The sequence below is a fragment of the Nicotiana tabacum genome, chromosome 16, assembly GCF_000715075.1.
Source record: "Nicotiana tabacum cultivar K326 chromosome 16, ASM71507v2, whole genome shotgun sequence".
NCBI classification, from domain to species: domain Eukaryota; kingdom Viridiplantae; phylum Streptophyta; class Magnoliopsida; order Solanales; family Solanaceae; genus Nicotiana; species Nicotiana tabacum.
In genome coordinates, this window is record NC_134095.1 from 58,186,096 (window position 1) to 58,208,060 (window position 21,965).

Sequence of the window (21,965 nt, forward strand, 5' to 3'; positions counted from 1 at the left end):
AATCACTTAAAAATCATATGATTATTGTAAATAATCTCATGATTGTTGTAAAACTCACATGAAACAAGTCTACATCCTCTTAGATCTGTACAGATCTAAGAGGTTCAGAAAAATAAATTAGGTTTTCGAAAAGAACGGCACAGAGGTGAAGAAACATACTGAGAAACCCATAGATCGTAGTCAATATAGGACAATCTTACTCGGAATCACACTGGAATGGCTTGAAACAGGCAAGAGAGGAACCATAGATGCAAGTCAACTAGCCCTGGTCCCTTGAGGGCCCTGGAGATGGCAAGATTAACGTGAGGGAGGACATTGGAGGCTTGGGGGTAGTGAGAGATCATAGTAGACAACCATGGACGAGGGTCAGTGAGGTTTCATTAGGGTTAGGTTTGAGAGCGTTTGAGAGCAGAGAGGGGTTTCAGGGCGGCAAGTAGTGTAGAATGGTAGGGTTTGGGGGGGGGGTCTTTTGGGTTTAATTTAGGAAGGGTCGTTTGTGGCCGTTGTTCTTTATAATCAACGACCGAGATTAAAGGGTATTGGGGGCCAGATCGGGTCTTCAGGATTTGGGCTGGATAAATTGGTTGGGGATTGGGCTGGTAATTGGGATTAACTGGGGCTGAAATTGAAAATAAAATAGGCTATATTTTAAATAGCCACTTTTAATTGTTATATAATTTATAAGAATAATAAATAATTTCCAAAAATATTTTTATTTACTAAAATAATTTAAAATTGTTGCTTAATATTTTTTAAAAATATAAAAGATCATTTTATGCATCAATAATATAATTATGCATTAGTAGGGCTATTATTGCAAAGATATGCAATTTAGCCTAAAAATGTAAATGCTATTATAAAAAATGTACTAAAAATGTTTAAACACTATTTTGGCATAAATAAAAAATTTAGATGACGAAATAACCACAAAAACAATTTGAAAGATAATTATTGTAAATTTTATAAATAAGAAAGAGAAGAAATAAATCAATTTGGAGCTTTTAGAAATTATAAAAAAATTATAAAAATGCTTATGCATGCTTATAACTGCATATGTGCTATTTTGAAAGAATATATATATATATATATATATATATATATATATGTGTGTGTGTGTGTGTGTGTGTGTGTGTGTGTGTGTGTATATATGTGTGTGTGTGTGTGTGTGTATATATATATATATATGTGTGTGTGTGTGTGTGTGTGTGTATATATGTGTGTGTGTGTGTGTGTTAAAAGCATATGAGGAAAAATTGGGTATCAACAACAACCTTACGGGATTAACACTGTTGCACTTGACATGCCACTAGGCATTGGCCTCGAAGGCGGCATCCGTAAGACGTCTAGTTGCGATGCCGTCGTTCCATGCGGCCTAGTGTGATAGGCATGTCGGGCCCTCTAATTGTGATATTATCGTTGATCGCGGCTTGTTGCAATTGGTCAACGCTTTTTCTTGGGAAAAATACATAAGATCAAAGGAGGCATAGAGTTAAACAGATAAATGAGCGTAAATGTACGTCGTTTTAAGGTTTTACACTTTGGTACCTAAAGCGGAAGGAGGAAAGGTAATAAGGAAATTTAGAGTGCAAGGAAAGTATGATGCTATCATACCATCACTAACGCACCGGATCCCATCAGAACTCTGAAGTCAAGCGTGCTTGAGCGAGAGTAGTACTAGGATGGGTGACCCTCTAGGAATTCCTCGTGTTGCATCCCTCTTTTTGGCAAAATTTATATCTTTCATCTTTTAATATATCGGCGGTAGATATAATAAATTCATAAATGAGTTTTAAGCAATGTAAACGATGTTTTTTTACATGAAATAATAATTTTTTTTAAAGAAAATAAATAGGGAAAAATAACAATAAGGAAAATATTAAAAAGGTAGATATTGTAAATCACGACCGTACAGGCTTAACACCATTGAACTTGATATGCTACTACGCCTTTGCCTCGAAGGTGGTATCAGTAATACGTCTAGCTGCGATGTTGTTGTTCCATGCGGCCTAGTGTGATAGGCATTCCAGGCCCTTTAATTGTCATATTATCGTCGAGCGCGGCTTGTTGTTATTGGTCAACACTTTTGCTCAAGAAAAATACATAATATCAAAAGAGGAATCGCATAAAACGGATAAATGAGCTTAAATGCATGTCGTTTTATGGTTTTACACTTTGGGACCTAAAGCGGAAGGAGGAAAGGTAATAATGGAATTTAGAGTGCAAGGAATGTCGGATGCTATCATACCAGCATTAACGCACTGGATCCCATCAGAACTCCAAAGTTAACCATGCTTGGGCGTGAGTAGTACTAGGATGGCTAACCCTCTAGGAAGTTCTCGTGTTGCATCACTCTTTTTGGCAAAATTTATATCTTACTTCTTTTAATATATTGACATTAGATACAATAAATTCATATATATATATATATATATATATATATATATATATATATATATATATATATGTTAAAAAGCATATGAGGAAAAATTGGGTATCAACAACAACCTTACGGGATTAACACTGTTGCACTTGACATGCCACTAGGCATTGGCCTCGAAGGCGGCATCCGTAAGACGTCTAGTTGCGATGCCGTCATTCCATGCGGCCTAGTGTGATAGGCATGCCGGGCCTGCTAATTGTAATATTATGGTCGAGCGCAGCTTGTTGTTATTGGTCAACGCTTTTGCTCGCGAAAAATACTTAAGATCAAAAGAGGAATCGCGTAAAACAGATAAATTAATGTAAATGTATATCGTTTTAAGATTTTACACTTTGGGACCTAAAGCGGATGGAGGAAAGGTAATAAGGGAATTTAAAGTGCAAGGAATGTCGGATGGGATCATACCAGCACTAACGCACCGGATTCCATCAGAACTCCAAAGTTAAGCATGCTTGGGCCAGAGTAGTACTAGGATGGGTCAACCCTTGGGAAGTCCTCATGTTGCATCCCTCTTTTTGGAAAATTTTATATCTTACTTCTTTTAATATATCAACGGTAAATATAATAAACCCATAAATGAGTTTTAAGCAACGTAAACGATTTTTTTTACATGAAATAATAATTCTTTTAAAAGAAAATAATTAAGGAAAAATAAAAATAAGGAAAATATTTAAAAGTAGATATTGTAAATTACGACCTTACGGGTTTAGCACTGTTGCACCTAACATGTCACTACGCCTTGGCCTCAAAGGTGGCATTCGTAAGACGTCTAGTTGCGATGTCGTCGTATCATGCGGCCTAGTGTGATAGGCATGTCCGGCCCTCTAATTTTGATATTATCATCGAGCGCGGCTTGTTGCTATTGGACAATGCTTTTGTCCGCGAAAAATAGTGGAAATCAAAAGAGGAATTGCGTAAAACAGATAAATGAGCGTAAATATACGTCATTTTAAGGTTTTACACTTTAGGACCTAAAACGGAAGGAGGAAAGGTAATAAGGGAGTTTAAAGTGCAAGGAATGTCAGATGGAATCATACCAACACTAGCACACCGGATTCCATCGGAACTCCGAAGTTAAACATGCTTGAGCGTGAGTAGTACTAGGATGGGTGAACCCTTGGGAAGTCCTCGTGTTGCATCCCTCTTTTTGGAAAAATTTATATCTTACTTCTTTTAATATATCAACGGTAGCTATAATAAATTCATAAATGAGTTTTAAGCAATGTAAACAATGTGTTTTTTACATGAAATAATATTTTTTTAAAAACAAAATAATTAAGGAAATATAAAAATAAGGAAAATATTTAAAAGGTAGATATTGTAAATCACGACCTTACGGGCTTAACTCCGTTGCACTTGACAGTCACTATGCCTTGGCCTCGAAGGCGGCATCTGTAAGATGTCTAGTTGCTATGCCATCGTTCCATGCTGCGAACTGTGATAGGCATGTCAGGCCCTCTAATTGTGATATTATCATCGAGCTCGGCTTGTTGTTATTGGTCAACACTTTTGCTGGGGAAGAGTACATAAGATCAAAAGCGGAATCACGTTAAACGGATAAATGAGCGTAATTGTACGTCGTTTTAAGGTTTTACACTTTGGGACCTAAAGTGGAAGGAGGAAAGGTAATAAGGGAATTTAGAGTGTAAGGAATGTCGGATGTTATCAAACCAGCACTAACACACCAGATCCCATCAGAACTCCGAAGTCAAGCGTGCTTGGGCGAGAGTAGTACTAGGATGGGTGAACCCTTGGGAAGTCCTCGTGTTGCATCCCTCTTTTTTGCAAGATGTATATGTGACTTCTTTTAATATATCGAGAATAGATATAATAAATTCATAAATGAGTTTTAAGCAATGTAAACGATGTTTTTACATGAAATAATAATTTTTTTAAAAAAGAAAATGAATAGGGAAAAATAAAAAATAATAAAATATTAAAAAGGTAGATAGTAAATCACGACCGTACGGGCTTAACACCATTGCAGTTGACATGTCACTACGCCTTTTCCTCGAAGGCGGCATCCGTAATACGTCTAGCTGCGATGTCGTCGTTCCATGCAGCCTGGTGTGATAGGCATGTTGAGCCCTCTAATTGTCATATTATTGTCGAGCACAACTTGTTGTTATTGATCAATGCTTTTGCCCGTGAAAAATACATATGATCAAAGGAGGAGTCATGTAAAACGGATAAATGAGTGTAAATGTACGTCGTTTTAAGGTTTTACACTTTGGGACCTACAGCGGAAGGAGGAAAGGCAATAAGTGAATTTAGAGTGAAAGGAATATCGGATGCTATCATACCAGCACTAACGCACTGGATCCCATTAGAACTCCGAAGTTAAGCGTGCTTGGGCGAGAGTAGTATTTGAATGGCTGACCCCTGAGAAGTCCTCGTGTTGCATCCCTCTTTTTGGCAAAATTTATATCTTACTTCTTTTAATATATCGATGGTAGATATAATAAATTCATAAATGAGTTTTATGCAATGTAAACGATATTTTTTTACATGAAATAATAATTTTTTTACAAGAAAATAATTAGGGAAAAATAAAAATAAGGAAAATATTTAAACGGTAGATATTGTAAATCACGACCTTACGGGCTTAACACCATCGCACTTGACATGTCACTACACCTTGGCATCGAAGGCGACATCCATAAGACATCTAGTTGTGATGTCGTCATTCCATGCGGCTTAGTGTGGCTGGCATGCCGGGACCTCTAATTGTGATATTATCATCGAGCACGGCTGGTTGTTATTGGTCAATGCTATCCCCTAGAAAAAATACATAAATTCAAAAGAGGAATTGCGTAAAACGGATAAATAAGCGTAAAGTTATGACGTTTTAAGGCTTTACACTTTGGGACCAAAAGAGGAAGGAAGAGGGGTACTAAGATAATTTACAGTACAAGGAATGTCGGATGCGATCATACCAGCACTAACACACCAGATCCCATCAGAAATCCAAAGTTAAGCGTGCATGGGCGAGAGTAGTACTAAGATGGGTGACCTGTCACTAGGAACTCCTCATGTTGCATCCCTCTTTTTGGCAAAATTTGTAACCTACTTCTTTTAATATATCGATGGTAGATCTAATAAATTTACAAATGCGTTTTACGCATTGTAAACGATCTTCTTTTACATGAAATATTAATTTTTTTAAAGAGGATAATTATGAAAAAGATCAAAAAGGCAGTACACAGTAAATAATAAAAATATTGTAAATTACGATTACTAACCACGATCTTATGGGCTTAACAATGTTGCACTCGACATGTCGCTACGACTTGGCCTCAAAGGCGGCATCCGTAAAACATCGAGTTGTGATGCTGTCGTTCTGTACGGCCTAGTGTAATAGGCATGTCGGGCCCTTTAATTGTGATATTATCGTCGAGCACGACTGGCTATTATTGGTATATGCTTTTGCCCGTAAAATGTACATAAAATCAAAAAGAGGAATCGCGTAAAATGGATAAATGAGCGTAAATTTATGTCGTTATAAAGCATTACACTTTCGCACCTAAGGCGGAAGAAAGAAAGGTATTAAGAGAATTTAGAGTGCAAGGAATGATGAATATGATCATACCAGCACTAACGCAATGGATCCCATCAGAATTTCGAAGTCAAGCGTGCTTCAGCGAGAGTAGTCCTAGGATGGGTGACCCCCTGGAAAGTCCTCGTGTTGCATCCCTCTTTTTGGCAAAATTTATATCCTACTTCTTTTAATATATCGACGGTAGATCTAATAAATTCACAAATGAGTTTTACGCATTCTAAAGGATGTTTTTTTACATGAAATATTAATTTTTTTAAAGAGGATAATTATGGAAAAGATCAAAAGGCAATATACAATAAATAATAAAAGTAAGAAAAATATTTAAAAGGTAGATATTCTAAATCACGATTACCAACCACGACCATACAAGCTTAACACCGTTGTAATCGACATATTGCTACGCCTTGGCCTTGAAGGCGGCATCTGTAAAGCGTCGAGTTGCGATGTCGTCTTTCCATGCGGCCTAGTGAATAGGCATGTTGAGCCCTCAAATTGTGATATTATCGTCGAGCGCGACTGGTTGTTATTGGTCAATGCTTTTTCCTGCGAAAAAGGAGGTAGCCTCCGTGAAAGTACTTTGGAGAAATAAAAATGTGGAGAAAATGACTTGGGAGACCAAAGAAGTCATGAAGTCTAGATATCCTTAGTTATTTCCTCCTCCAGAGAAGGGTCCGACTAGGACATCACAATCATTAGGTACGTATATAAATTCTTGTGTTGGTTATTGTCATTGGTCGTGTGAGGCCATTGTCGTTATTGATGGTTGTGGTCCTATGTGGCGTCGAATTATTGAGTTTCCACAGGAAGAATTGGTAGTAGTATTGTTATAAAGGCGACTCTGCCAAACGTTATATAGATCCCTAGGAGTTGAACATTCGAGGATGAATGTTTCTAAGAGGGGAAGGATGTTACATCTCGCATTTTCGTACGTTAAAAGTTTCATCTTCATTTAATCGTCGTAGACTCGGGGATGAATTATCTTAAGGTTAACGTATTTACGGTATTTATAACAAGCGGTAAGTAAGTGTCATGAAGGATAAAGGGTACACGATATAAAAAAAACGAGTTTCGTTGAAGGTGGTCGATTTGGGATAAAATATGGATCGAGCGATAATACCCGATAATTATGGACTACTACCATTCTAGGTACTATATGACCACGGTAGTATGATGTATAAAGTATATAAAAACTAGTAGTATTTTTAGGTAATTTGAGATAATTCTTAATTATATGGGTAATTGGTTAATTACTGGATAACAGGGAATTATCTAGTTAATTAATGAATTATGAGATAAACCTAACCCCTCCCCCCCAAGAAAGATAACGTGGCAGCATTAGATAAACAATATAAAATGACTCTTAGTCATTCCTAAGATTAGGTGTTTGTTACACATGTGGTTATCTGGGACACGTTATGAGGGATTGTTCAATGAGAGGTGATGTAAGAATAGCTTAGCCAGTGGGATCTGTAGCTGGTTCGTCATCATCAGTACGCCCCCTAGGCAAGGTCCACAAGCACAGATGAGTCGTGGTAGAGACAGAGGCGGAGCATGTAGCTCGAGCAGTCCTCCAAACCGTACTTATGCGTTGGCAGGATGACAGGATCATGAGTCATCGCCTGATGTTGTTAAAGGTATATTATCAGTCTCCTCATATGATATATATGCACTGATTGACCCAGGTTCCATCTTATCATATGTTACTCCGTTAATAGCTAGTAAGTTTGGCATAAAACCTTAATTGGTTAAACATTTTGAAGTGTCTACACTTGTTCGAATCAATGATAGCTAAGCAAGTATATAGGGGTTGTATAATAGTAGTTCATGATCGATCTGCCATAGCAGACCTAATCGAGTTAGATATGGTAGAATTTGATGTTATAATGGGTATGGATTGGTTGGCTTCTTGTCATGCCAACGTTGATTGTAGAGCAAAGATAGTCCGATTTCAATCTCTAGGGTAGCTTGTTTTGGAGTGGAAAGGTAATACGGCGTCACCGAGAGACAGATTTATTTACTATCTCAAGGCAAGGAAAATGATCAGTAAGGGCTCTATTTATCACTTAGTTCGAGTTCAGGATATGGAAGTAAAGTTACCAACCATTCAGTCCATCCTTGTGGTTAACGAGTTTCCCGAGGAGCTTTCGGGTATTCCGCCAGAGTGAGAAATTGAGTTTATCATTGATCTACTACTAGGTACTCATCCAATATCTATTCCTCCCTTTAGAATGGCCCCCGTAGAGCTAAAAGAGTTAAAGGAACAACTAAATGACTTGCTTGAAAAAGGTTTTATCAGACTTAGAATGTCACTGTTGGGGGCACCTGTGTTATTTGTGAGGAAGAAAGATGGTTCCTTAAGGATGTGTATTGATTATAGACAGTTCAATAAGGTGACAATCAAGAATAAGTACTCTCTCCCGATGGTTAATAATTTATTTGATCAGTTACAAGGTGCCAAGTATTTTTCAAAAATAGACTTATGGACCGAGTACCATCAGATAAGGGTTAAGGATTATGATATTCTGAAGATAACATTCAGAACCAAATATGGGCAGTTTGAATTTCATGTTATGTTGTTCGGTTTGATCAATGCCCCAACAGTATTCATGGATTTGATGAACTGTGTGTTCAGGCCCATTTTGGATATGTTCGTAATTGTATTTATCGACGATATATTGGTGTATTCTCGTTTAGAGGCTGAACATGCAGATCATTTGCGTACTGTGCTTAGAACTCTACAAAAATGGAAGTTGTATGCAAAATTTTTCAAATGTGAATTCTGGTTAAACTCTGTAGCTTTCCTTAGGCATATCATTTCGGGAGAAGGCATCTAGGTGGATACACAAAAGATAGAGGCAGTGAAGACTTGGCCTAGACCAACAACACCGACGGAGGTTCGTAGCTTTCTCGATATGGCAGGATATTATAGAAGATTTGTAGAGATATTTTCTTCCCTTTCAGCACCTCTGACAAAGATGACTTAGAATGGAGCAAAGTTTCAATGGACTGATGCTTGCGAACAGAGTTTCCAGGCATTGAAGCGTAGATTAACTTCAGCACCGGTTCTAACGCTCCTAGAAGGGACCGATGGTTATGTCATCTATTATGACACTTTAGGCATTGGATTGGGTTATGTCTTGATGCTACATGGGGAATTAATTGTGTGTGCTTCAAGGCAGTTAAGGAAGTATGAGTAGAATTATCCGACCCATGACCTTGAATTAGCTACGGTTCTCCATGCACGTAAGATATGACGACATTATTTATATGGTGTCATGTTGATGTATTCACAGATCATAATATATCTTTAAGCAAAAATAGTTGAATTTGCGATAGAGGCGATGGCTTGGAGGCCAAAATATGGCAATTAACTAGAGAGATTCATCAACTGGCTTGTTTGGGGGTTCGGTTAGTAGACTCTAGCAATGGTGGAGTTGTACTCTAGAACACTGTATAATCATCTCTCATATCTGAATGAAAGGAGAGGCAGTACGATGACTCGGAGTTGGTCAAGTTGAGAGAGCGAGTTCCGTAGCAAAAGAAATCGTTGTTAGAACTGAACGGAGATGGAGTTCTCAGATACAGGGGTCATTTGTGAGTTCCAAATGTGAAATGGCTACGAGACAGGATTATGTCAGAGGCACATTGTTCGTGGTACTCCATTCACCCTGGATCAACGAAGATGTATCATGACATTAAGGAGGTGCACTGGTGGAACGATATGAAGAAGAACATTGCTGAGTTTGTTGCTTAGTGCCCTAGTTGCCAGCAGGTGAAGATACAGCACTAGAAGTGTGGAGGGCTAATGCAGACTATAGAGATCCCGACATGGAAATGGGAAGCAATAAACATGGACATTGTCACGGTTTTACCTCGTTCTCATCGTAAGTTTGATTCCATATGGGTAATGGTCGATAGGCTCATGATATATGTCTGGAATAGAATTAGCACCAGGAAGTAAAATATTCACAGCAAGATGTAAAAATCTATATGTCTTAACAACAAAACATAAGATAACAGCTAAAAATAAAATAAATAAAATAAAAATAGAAAATCCATTCGAAAGAATAGTATCAGTTATAGACAACAATGATTACAGTTATACAGAAATAGACATGGATGAAGATTTAGAAATAGTAAAAGAAAGATTAAGCACATCAAAACGAATAAATAATGAAATGCCAGAAACATCATCAAGAAGTACATCAAGAAGTACATCAAAAAGAATAAATTATACCACTCCACAAAAATTAATAGAACAAAAAATAGAAGAAATAAACCCACATCATTATTATATAACAGGAATAATGGACCAAAGAAAATATTTAATACTAATAAATACAGGGCAGGAAGAGAATTATGTTATAAGAGAACTAATACCAGAACAAGAGATAGTAACAATAGAACAACAAAATTCAGAACTACCAAAAGCGTTAAGAAAAAACGAAGAAACAACTGAAAAGGAATTAATTATTGGAGGAATACCAATATTAATAAATTTTAAAATATATCAAGGAGATAAAAATATTACACTAGGGATAAAATGGTTAGAAAAAGTCAAACCATATAAATTAGAAGATAGGCAATTAACAATAAGTTATGAAAATAAGAAAATAATAATAAAAAGAACTTTGATATAATGCCAAAGATATACATACTTTCCAAAATAATAGTAGAAGGATATTATAATAGATATTATACACCTATGGTGGATACAGGAGCAGAAGCTAATATGTGTAGACATAATTGTTTACCAGAAAGTAAATGGGAAAAGCTAAAAACCCCCATAGTAGTAACAGGATTTAATAATGAAGGAAGTATGATAACATATAAAGCAAGAAATATAAAAATACAAATATGAGATAAAATATTAACCATAGAAGAAATATATAGTTACGAATTCACAAATAAAGATATATTATTAGGAATGCCATTTTTAGATAAATTATACCCACATATTATAACAAAAACACATTGGTGGTTTACTACCCCGTGTAAACAAAAATTAGGAGAAAAAAGAGTAAATAATAAAGTAAGAAAAACAACACCCTGGATTAAAGGAAGTGAAAAGATTACCCAAAAATTAGAAAATGTAATACAAAGTAACCATAATATAGAGATAATCATTTTCTCCATAAATAAGATAAAACCACTACAAGATAAACTAGAATTACTATATAATGATAATCCACTCCAAGGATGGGAAAAACATCAAACAAAAATAAAGATTGAACTAATAGATGAAAATAGCATAATAACACAAAAACCTTTAAAATACAATTTTAATGATTTAAAAGAATTTAAAATGCATATAAAAGAATTATTAGATAATAACTACATACAAGAAAGTAATAGTAAACATACTAGCCCAGCATTTATAGTAAATAAGCATAGTGAACAAGAAAGAGGAAAAAGCCGTATGGTTATAGATTATAGAAACTTAAATGCAAAAACAAAAACATATAATTATCCGATACCAAATAAAATACTAAAAAATAGACAAATACAAGGATATAACTATTTTAGTAAATTTGACTGTAAATCAGGATTTTACCATTTAAAACTAGAAGATGAATCTAAAAAGTTAACAGCATTCACAGTACCACAAGGATTTTACGAGTGGAACGTATTACCTTTTGGATATAAAAATGCACCAGGTAGGTATCAACATTTTATGGATAATTACTTCAACCAATTAGAAAATTGTATAATATATATAGATGATATATTGCTATATTCTAGAACAGAGAACGAACATATAAAACTACTAGAAAAATTCATACACATTGTAGAAATATCAGGAATAAGTTTAAGTAAAAAGAAAGCAGAAGTAATGAAAAATCAAATAGAATTTTTAGGTATACAAATAGATAAAAACGGAATAAAAATGCAAACCCATGTAGTACAAAAAATAATTAACTTGAATGAAACACTTGATACAAAAAAGAAGTTACAATCATTTTTAGGATTGGTTAACCAAGTAAGAGAATATATTCCTAAATTAGCAGAAAACTTAAAACCATTACAGAAAAAATTAAAAAGGACATAGAATATCATTTTGACGAAAAAGATAAAATACATATACAGAAGATAAAAAATATGTGTAAAAAATTACCAAAACTATATTTTCCAGATGAAAAGAAACAATTTACATATATTGTAGAAACTGATTCTAGTGATCACAGCTACGGAGGAGTTCTAAAATATAAATATGATAATGAAAAAATTGAACACCATTGTAGATATTATTCCGGATCATACACGGAACCACAATTAAAATGGGAAATAAATAGGAAAGAACTATTTGGATTATATAAATATTTGTTAGCATTTGAGCCATATATTGTTTATAACAAATTTATAGTAAGAACAGATAATACACAAGTAAAATGGTGGATAACTCGGAAAGTACAGGATTCAGTAACTACAAAGGAAATAAGGAGACTTGTATTAAATATACAAAATTTTACATTTACAATTGAAGTAATACGGACTGACAAAAATGTTATTGCAGACTACCTATCAAGACAAAGGTACCCAAACAGATGAAAGCCAAGAATCAAAAGACATATTTACAATCCTTACTACTCTATCCTTACAGATGGAGAGTATGGGAAAAAGATTACAACAGCTAGAAAGTCAGCAGCATGACTATAAAAATACGGAGCTAAGTCAATCGGAAGACTCTAAACTTCCAGAGGTAGAAGGAGACGTTGGGAAACTCCAAAAAACCCATAACACAGTTGCTTTATATACAGCTGCAGGTACAAGCAAACAAGTTAGCAAAAAGCCACATATCAATGTAAACCTAAATACCGTATTTGATAAGCCATTTACATCAAAAAAGCCAAGAGAAGCGGCTTCGTGCGGGGTCGTTTGTGGTTCCTTGGATTGAACACGAATAAGGCCAATAACCTCGGGCTGTCGGGACCCTAACTTCAAGCGAAAATGAGAATAATGTTTTGGGCTTCGGGGTTGTGAATTACCAGTTGAGTTTCATAATAACCTTTGAGAAGAAATTTGTTCGGGGACCCGTGGATGGGGGTTATTTGTGATTTCTTGAAAGTAGTCCCCGAGCGAAGGCTTGCTTGCATTCGGACCATCCGGAAGCGCGTTTAAGTGTGAAAACCTTATGGTGTTGTAGATAGATTCTGAAAAAAGGGGGTTTGTCCGACCCTGGACAGCACTCGGAGCCAGGTCCGACGTTTCAAAAAAATGCTCATTTCTTCATAGCCTGGTTCCCTTTGATGGAGATCCTCGAAGTCGTGTGCCACCCTTGTGTTGGCGAAGGCATTGTCGGCTCTCTAGAATGCAACCTTACTTTGATACAGGTCCTCGAGGTCGGGTACCGCCTCGAGGCTGGAGAGGATGCTATTGGTTAGCGTTCCCGATCGGCTTTGAGATAGGCTAATCATCGTCGCCCTTCCTACATATAATGTGAGGCCGTTTCCGCCTTCTCAGGGGTTATCCCGTCTCACGTAGTTGCCATTTTGTTTCCGTGCTAGGTTTCCGGTATTAACACGTATGTACATATTTTCGTCCTTTAGTTTTTCAACTTTGCGACTGCTATGGCGGCAATGTCTTGGTTGATCTGACAGGGAAGGGAGAGCTCCCTCCAGTCTTTGGGATCATCGAGGTCTGCTAACTTCATGATGCTGGTCGATGACACCCTTCGTTGCTGTTGTCGGGGATAGTAGATACCGGGCATGGACAAGTCGCTTCGCCCGGGTGCTGACTGCTGGTACTATACCTTAGGAACTCGTATTTTTTATTGGAGAATAGAGCTATACTTTTAGATGGCACGCCCCATGCTTTACCAGTTCTGCCTATGGCGAGAGTGTATTTAGTAGCTGTGTCTTACTCCCTTTTTCGGGCGTCAGGCGACGCCCTTGATTTGCCAGGCTCATCCTGAGGATCTGGTAGCCCACTCGTTCTTCGAGGAGCGTCAGTGGCGAGCTTTGTCCTTGGGAAAATGGGAAGAAAAATATTATGGTGAGCATTGTGCTATCCTTTCCTCGCTATCGCCTGATACTTCTTACTGAGTTTTCTTCTACAGACCTCCAACAATCTTGATTTTGGACTGCTTTGTTGTGGAGCTAGACTCTGGATGAGGGTATGTCTGTAAGGCCATTGTCAAGTGGCCTTGGCAAAGGAGCTTTGGCTTTAGGCACAACCGGTTCCGGCTTGTCTTTTACATGTTCCCTAGATGGGTTCGCGTCATTCTGAGTTTCCACCTCGGCATCTTGAATATCAATCCTCACTTCTTCATTCATATTTTCATCAATCACATTTTCAACTACCAAAGGAACTTAATCTTCTTGCAACTCAACTTCATCACTCAAAATTTACTTTTGTTTGGAGGCATTCACATCATAGCCTCGTCCACTCCTTGTAAATACTGCCATAACATGATTGTTCCCACCCTTCGGGTTTACTACTGTATCACTTGGTAGAGCACCCTTAGGGCGAGTATTCAAGGACTGTGAGATTTGGCCTAATTAAACCTCCAAATTTCTGATTGAGGTATTGTTGGAAGCCAACTAAGCATCAGAGTCCGCATTCTTTTTCATCATCTGTTCAAACATCATCTCAATTCTCCCCATTTCATTGTTAGAGGAACACGGACCTTGGGATGGAAATGGGGATGGATTGTTCGGTTGTTGGTACATTGGGGGCCTTTGAAAACCTTGCCCCGATTTCTTTGATTGCCATTGTTCCAAAAACCCTGATTGTTGTTACTACCCCAGTTGTTGTTGTTGCCATTCCAATTACCCTAATTATTCCGATTATTGTTCTGATTGCCCCAATTGGAATTGTGGTTGTTGTTCCCCCAATTACCATTGCCTTGATGTTGTTGATTTCCCCAATTGCCTTGGGGTCTCCATTGTTGTTGGTTGGAAGAATTGTCCCTTTCGCCTTGATAGTTGTTCACGTATTGTACCTCTTCATTCTGCCCATCATAACCATCATCTCGGATTCCACCACAATCATTGTCAAATGGCTCTGAATTCCCTTGGCAAAGGATCTTTATTACGTTAACCATCTCACTTCAATCTTTGGTTTCACATGTATTAGTTCATCGGCACTTGAGCCCACAATTATCACATCATACTTGGAACTAGGCTATATTTCATAGCTCTCATTCCATATCACTTTCACTTTCAACGTCAAACTTGCAATTTAAGATAGTGGTCACATACAAGAGCAATTCATGTTATAAGCATAGAGAGGAATTCTCATGATTCGGCATAATAATAACAATTTACCTTGACTTGAAATCTAGGCAATTTAGCATATAGTTCACATTGAACACATTGAGACACACCTTTCACATATATTCTTGCAATACCAAATCCTTTGAAATAACAAATACTACATAAATCAAATTCTGAACTTACAACATATGCGGTGACACAATGGGAGCTCAATTTCTAAGAAGAGGGGGTTTTGGCCATACATACCTTGGTAAGCGTTCCTTATGTTACTACGACATTTTGAAAATTCTAGCAATCCCAATCTACTTTGAGACATGACAAAATTAAACACAAATTAGGAATTATTCATGGTTTCAGCTCATTTGAACAGTTTATCAAATACTAGTTGTGCATCTTGATTTTAAATCTCTCTTTTACAAGATTTCAGTCATTCCCCAACCCAATCATTACTTATTTATGTTCAACAATCTTTCCACAAACCTAATTTGTAAATGCATGTATACATAATACTTTTACACCCAATAATCATACCTCAATAATCCCATCTTATACCTAAAACTCGAAATTAAAGTCTAGTGTATAGAACCTTACCTCTTAGATGAAGATCTTGTGATTGGTTTCCTTGATTCTTGAAGATTGAATGGTTAGAATGATAGGCTCCCTCCTTCTCTCTCTAAAATTCTCTTAACTCTCTCTAAAATCATCATAATATCGCCCCAAATGAAACCCCAAAGCCTATATATTAAAATGGGGTCGGGTCATGAAAGTAGGAAGATTAACCCTCCGAATTCTGGATGATTGTGTAACAATTAGTTTCGACTTGAAAGGTACCTTATAGGTGCTATAATTTAAAAATGAGCAGTCCATGTTCCGGTATCATTGTGATAATGTAGCGCTTGTAATGGTGAGATTAGTGTTATGGAAATATACATTATGGTGCCTTGTTGAGTTGTGGATGAGTTGTTAGGATGTTTTGGTGGTTCTCTGGCAGGTGGATAGGCCTTGTTACAAAGGAGATGCTGCCAAAATTTCTGAAAAATTTAGGAGTTAGTCAAAATTTTGGGACTTGAGGTAGATTCGAAAAGAGATATGTTATGTCAAGTGTTTGGGAAAGGCTCTACTCCTCATTCAAGTACGAATGATCCTAAGCAGGGGAGAATGTAAGGTCCCGGGAAATTCGCTAAGTAATCTACGATTTCGTGGTGCCATGTAGGCTAATTATAATGTTTTATGTGCTATTAACATGATAGGCATCAATTGGATTTAGTAAATAAATGTATAAGTCTTATAATAAGTAATGTGGGGTCTAATGGGAGGCCTAAGTCTAAGTCAAGTTAGAAAATTTCATAATAGGCTAAAATTCCAAATGAGTTTGCATAAGTTCACAATTTGAACAAGCATATCTAAACATGTATAAGGTTTTATGTGATGAAAATCTATCATATGAAAGGTCTTCGAGTCTAGTTTCTAGCACTTCAAACCGTTTGTCATTTGAACATTCCTACACAAAGTTATGACCAAATTACCAAATGCTGGAAAAATGCGATCCTATGTCAGTTCTGCGATCACAAAACCATTATGCGGTTCGCATAAATGATCTGCGATCGCAAATCTGGTCACAAATTGGACCAGTGTAGCCCAGTTTTGGGCACCGGGTTTTGTGATGCGTCTGCGGCCAACATACCCATTACGCGGTCCATTATGAAACCGCAGACCCGAATTCGCAGGGTTAATCTTCCTATTTTCATGACCCGACCCTATTTTAAAATCTAGGCTTTGGGGTTTCATTTGGGGAGATATTCTGAAGATTTTAGAGTGAGTTGAGAGAATTTTAGAGAGAGAAGTAGGGAGCCTAACATTCTAACCATTCAATCTTCCATCAATCTTCAAGAATCATGGAAACCAATCACAAGATCTTCATCTAAGAGGTAAGGTTCTATACACTAGACTTTAATTTCGAGTTTTGGGTATAAGATGGGATTATTGAGGTATGATTCTTGGGCGTAAAAGTATTATGTATGTATGCATTTACAAATTAGGTTTGTGGAAAGTTTGTTGACCAAAAATAAGTAAAGATTGGGTTGGGGAATGAAGGAAATCTTGTAAAAGAGAGATTTGAAATGAAGATACACAACTAGTATTTGATAAAATGCTCAAATGAGCTATAATCATGAATACCTTCCTAATTTGTGTTCAATTTTGTCATGTCTCAAAGTAGATTGGGATTGCTAGATTTTCGGAATGTTGTAGTAACTTAAGGAACGCTTAAACAAGGTATGTATGGCTAAAACCCCCTCTTCTTAGAAATTGAGCTCCCATGGTGTCCCCACATATGTTGTAAGTCCGAAATTTGATTTATGTAGTATTTGTTATTTCAAAGGATTTGGTGTTGCAAGAATATATGTGAAAGGTGTGTCTCAATGTGTTCAATGTGAACTATATGTTAAATTTTCTAGATTTTAAGTCAAGTTAAATTGTGATTATTATGCCGAATCATGAGAATTCCGCTCTATACTTATAACTTGAATTGCTCTTGTATGTGCCCATTATATTAAATTGCAAGTTTGATGTTAAAAGTGAAAGTGATGTGGAATGAGAGCTATGAAATATGGCCTAGTGCCAAGTATGATGTGATAATTGTGGCCCCAAGTGTCGATGAACTAATACATGTGAAACCAAAGATTGAAGTGCGATGGTTAACGGAAAAGGGTAACGTCTTGGTGAGATGGCTTAGCCTATCGGGTCGTAATCGGAAGCCATGTTATACACATGTGGTGGTAATGCAATGAGAATTGAAACTGGAAAGTGAGACTGAAATAAGGGTAACATCTTGTAAGATGGCTTAGCCGATCGGGCCGTGATCGGACTCCGCTCAAGAAAGCGGTGGTATTGTGAATGATGATGAACAATATTAAAAGCCCCAAACTAAAGGTATGGAAATTATGTGAAAGCTATTTGATTCCATTTATTTGATGATGTAGTGATTGTTTAAAGCTTTTCTTGAATCCTTATGATTTCTTTGTCCTTGTATGGTTGTTCTTTCTAATGAGATGGTGTTTAGTTATACATACTAGTGCTATTCGATGGCACTAACATCCCTTTGGATGGGGGTGCTACATCTTTAAATGGATGTAGGTGTTTCTATAGCAGGCAGTGTTGGTCACAGCTAGTGCCGCATCATCCTTTCAGCTGACTTGGTTAGCCCCACTTCATTTCGAGGTCCTGTTTTATCTGTTTATCATGTACTTTGTATTTGAGGTATAGCTGGAGCCTTATTGCCAACATGTCCATATTATTCTTCAGTTGTATTTAGAGGCTCCGTAGACAGGTTGTGGGTGAAGTTTGATAATGGGGAATTGAATTAGAAATATTGATATTTGGCAAAGATGTATAAAACTTGTAATATTTTTTTTTAAATTATGAATGAAATTGCTAATGGAAATGAAATGGAAATCGTTAATGATATATGTACAACGTTCGATTAATGGAGTCCATCTTCTCCTTATTTATGAATTAGCTTGGGTAGAATGAAACCTAACAGGCTTGCTCAGTCGGGTTTACTCGGTTGAGCGCCAGTCGCGCTCCTCGGTTTTTTGGGCATGACAAACTTGGTATCAGAGCCTAAAGTTTTAAAGTGTCCTAGGATGTCTCGGAGCCGTGTCGAGTAGAGTCCTTCTTATCGGTGTGTTGTTGACCACATCTATAAGTTGGAGGCTATTCGGACATTTAGGAATTTCACCCTTCTTTGATACTCTAGATCGTGCCGTAGAACCCAAGATAGGGAGCTAATTTCCTTGCTATGTATTATTCTCCAGATGGGTAATCTCGATACCATAATCCATGAGTTTGAAACATTAAGGAGTGAATGACCCCACCATTGAATCTGAGGGAGATTGCCCTAACATTTGTTAGGAGAATGTATCGAGCCATGGGGGGGTTGGTAGAGCTTGTTGCTAAGGGGAGTGACCTTGTTCCTATTAATGTCACTACACCACCAAATAATGTAGTATATTAGTATGTTACCAACGTGCGTTAGGGATGTGGATTCGAGGGGCATCGATTAAGTTATTGCCCTATCAACCTAAAGTCACCAAGTAAGTAACTCCCTATTAAATCATTATGAACAACACAAAAATTTTACTCATTGCATGTCTACATCCCTATTGAAGAGTCATCATAAACATGGTCTTAGTAAGATGTGAGTCACAAAAACTTGTGTGTACCTACTCCTTGAAGGAGACATATTGTTCGTGAATCCACTCTATCACAAATTCTCTTATTTACATCCTCTTGTGGAATTAAGTTCTATAAATACGTCCTTAAATGGAGTTATAACTCTAGGATTAATACTTCCCACTTTCTTTCCTAAATTTTCAACAGGGGACTACATCCGATGAATTTGTTACAAAATCTTTTTATGGACAACGTCTACTCATTTGTGCCTATGCGTGCACCATCGTAAAATTTACCTATGTGGTGTCAAGTTCCATGTAAAGCATCTCAGTGTTGCGATCCTTCTTGAGTCGCTATTTTACTCACTTGGATATTTGGCTTATATGGTTTGAACAGTCACTCTACTCTCTTGCAACATCATGAAAGCTTCTCAATGTCTAGTAACATAAGAGCATACCTTAACACCCATCACATGGTTGCATGTCAATCTAAATGGTCACCGTGTGCATAAAGTCTCTCTGAAAATTGAGATCCTCACATTCCCGTCATAGGAAGATCTTGTGTCGCCGTCTTCGTATAACTTTCGTGTCCACTTGGGACATCCCGGAGTAAGTAGCTCACTTTTTTGCTAGTATCGTGGTTGCCCGTGGCATAGTCATGTATTGCAGTTGGGAGTTAATATAGCAGAAGCATGTCCAGCTCATAAAAAATGTTTATTTTCTCTTTACATATCCACAACATATGATAATTGTGTTCCTTAGTTAGTGAATTCATTGTGCTAGTTTCCCCACACCTGCTCGATATCCATGAGAGAGAATATCCTTCTATGAGCCATTGTAACACTTCCTTTCTCGTGAGGACCCTTACTAGGCTCTCCATCAAGACCAAGGGCACTTTTGGAGGTTATCGTAGCACAACGCCTGTTTCTCCTGTTTTCTGTCTTTCATTAGCATCTAGGTATTTCTCATGTCAAAATCTATGGAGAACTCATTATGAACATCTGCAAACCTTCCATGATTATTTTATACTATCTCATTGGGTTCCCACCTCACTTCAAGTTCATCAATGGTTGATAGTATGCCGCAATTGCTGAGATTGAATGATCTCCTTTCGATAATGAATTATCTACACATGTGCTAGTCCAACGAACTGCTTATCATTATAACTCATGCCTTTTGATTTTGGGTTGACCAAGGAGAAATACACCTAGTAACACATTCATATGTCAAAGCCTTTTTCTCAGTCAAGTCCTATAGCATCTCCCAAATGTGGCTTGTAATCGCTGGTTGTGTAGAAGTGTGTTGTAGTGCTTCATTATGAAGTATAGTTTGTAAAAATAATTCGATTTTTGAATTCTGGAGCTATACATCACGTGACTTCATACAGAGATCTTCTTTCAGAAATGTAGCTTCTCGCAATCGCTTTATATTACCACCCTTCCTAGTGGTTACAATGTAAAGGTTACTTCCATATGCTCTCTCACTTTCTTTTCATTTAACTGCTCTGCTTGTCCATGTGACTACATAACCTAGGTTACTTTTCACCGATAGATACATTAAGACATCTCATTCATTCAAACTTATCCATGTGGGCACTTTGAGACCTTGTTTTATACCAACTCGTAATGGTTTTAAGTACTTTCTCGCCATTGTTAACGATTTTCTAAGGCTACGTAGGCTTGTCTCATGGCTTCCAAAAGTAATGATTTCCCCTAAGTTCAAGATTATATTTCCATGATTACAAACCAAAGTGCGTCCCCTTTTCAAAAGTCTTAAATGGGTCGGATTGGATAGGTTACGTGACCTTCTGCTCATTCATCTTCTAGGATTATTGACAACGTCATTTTCATGTGTGGGAAATTTTGCTACCCCTAGTGTTTCACCTCCTTAAGGAGGATATGAGTTTTAATTGTCTTTCTTCCCAGAGCAATACGTCAACCATTGGAACTCCTGTAACCAATACATGATTTCACCCTTATGGTAGGATGTCCTAGATATATGGTTTCACTCGTGATAGATTGAGATTAGATGCCTTTAGATTTTGCACATATCATGAGCATATTGATTTGGAATACAATTTGTCGTATCATAAGTTCTCTCATATAGGATTAACTATCAGGAAGGGTTAAGCTGTTTGAAATATGATAATCTCATAAGTGTTCAACTTCTTTTCATCCTCATGGGCTTGTGGCATAGATTCCGTGTGTCAGTTAATGCTAAGAGTGCAGTTCAATATGTATTTTGAAACCTATATCACATTCAAGGTGCTTGGGTATTCTCATTCTTGATAAACGGATTTTTCCTACACTTCAGAAGATGACTGGTTCACGTACTTGAATATTCCTCCTTAATGGTTCCTATTGCCAATGTACGAGTTACCCCTATGCCTTATTTGTCTAATAATTGATGTCGTAACAATGATTAACCATGTCAGTATTGTTAGTAGTAATCTTTATGTCTCTTAGCATATAACCTCATGAAATACTCTGCTCAGCACATTAATGGATTCCTGAATAATTCCACCTTGATATTGAACTCTATTGTTCCTCATTGTATTAAATCCATTGTGTATTGAAGGT

At 37.0% G+C, this 21,965-nt stretch overlaps 4 non-coding genes and 4 pseudogenes across 4 annotated transcripts; all 8 read left to right on the forward strand.

Moving 5' to 3' along the window:
- The first annotated feature begins 1,597 nt into the window (after positions 1–1,597).
- Positions 1,598–1,716, forward strand: LOC142171218 (5S ribosomal RNA). The gene has a single exon (XR_012700831.1). It is a non-coding gene; the product is annotated as a 5S ribosomal RNA (ribosomal RNA).
- Positions 1,717–2,231: 515 nt separating this feature from the next.
- On the forward strand, positions 2,232–2,350 carry LOC142171189 (5S ribosomal RNA). The gene has a single exon (XR_012700802.1). It is a non-coding gene; the product is annotated as a 5S ribosomal RNA (ribosomal RNA).
- Positions 2,351–2,831: 481 nt separating this feature from the next.
- LOC142171263 (5S ribosomal RNA) lies at positions 2,832–2,950 on the forward strand (annotated as a pseudogene).
- Positions 2,951–3,463: 513 nt separating this feature from the next.
- Positions 3,464–3,582, forward strand: LOC142171274 (5S ribosomal RNA; annotated as a pseudogene).
- Positions 3,583–4,097: 515 nt separating this feature from the next.
- On the forward strand, positions 4,098–4,216 carry LOC142171178 (5S ribosomal RNA). The gene has a single exon (XR_012700791.1). It is a non-coding gene; the product is annotated as a 5S ribosomal RNA (ribosomal RNA).
- A 513-nt stretch (positions 4,217–4,729) lies between these two features.
- On the forward strand, positions 4,730–4,847 carry LOC142171192 (5S ribosomal RNA). Its single transcript, XR_012700805.1, has one exon. It is a non-coding gene; the product is annotated as a 5S ribosomal RNA (ribosomal RNA).
- A 515-nt stretch (positions 4,848–5,362) lies between these two features.
- On the forward strand, positions 5,363–5,484 carry LOC142171266 (5S ribosomal RNA; annotated as a pseudogene).
- A 531-nt stretch (positions 5,485–6,015) lies between these two features.
- On the forward strand, positions 6,016–6,134 carry LOC142171284 (5S ribosomal RNA; annotated as a pseudogene).
- Positions 6,135–21,965: the final 15,831 nt, after the last annotated feature.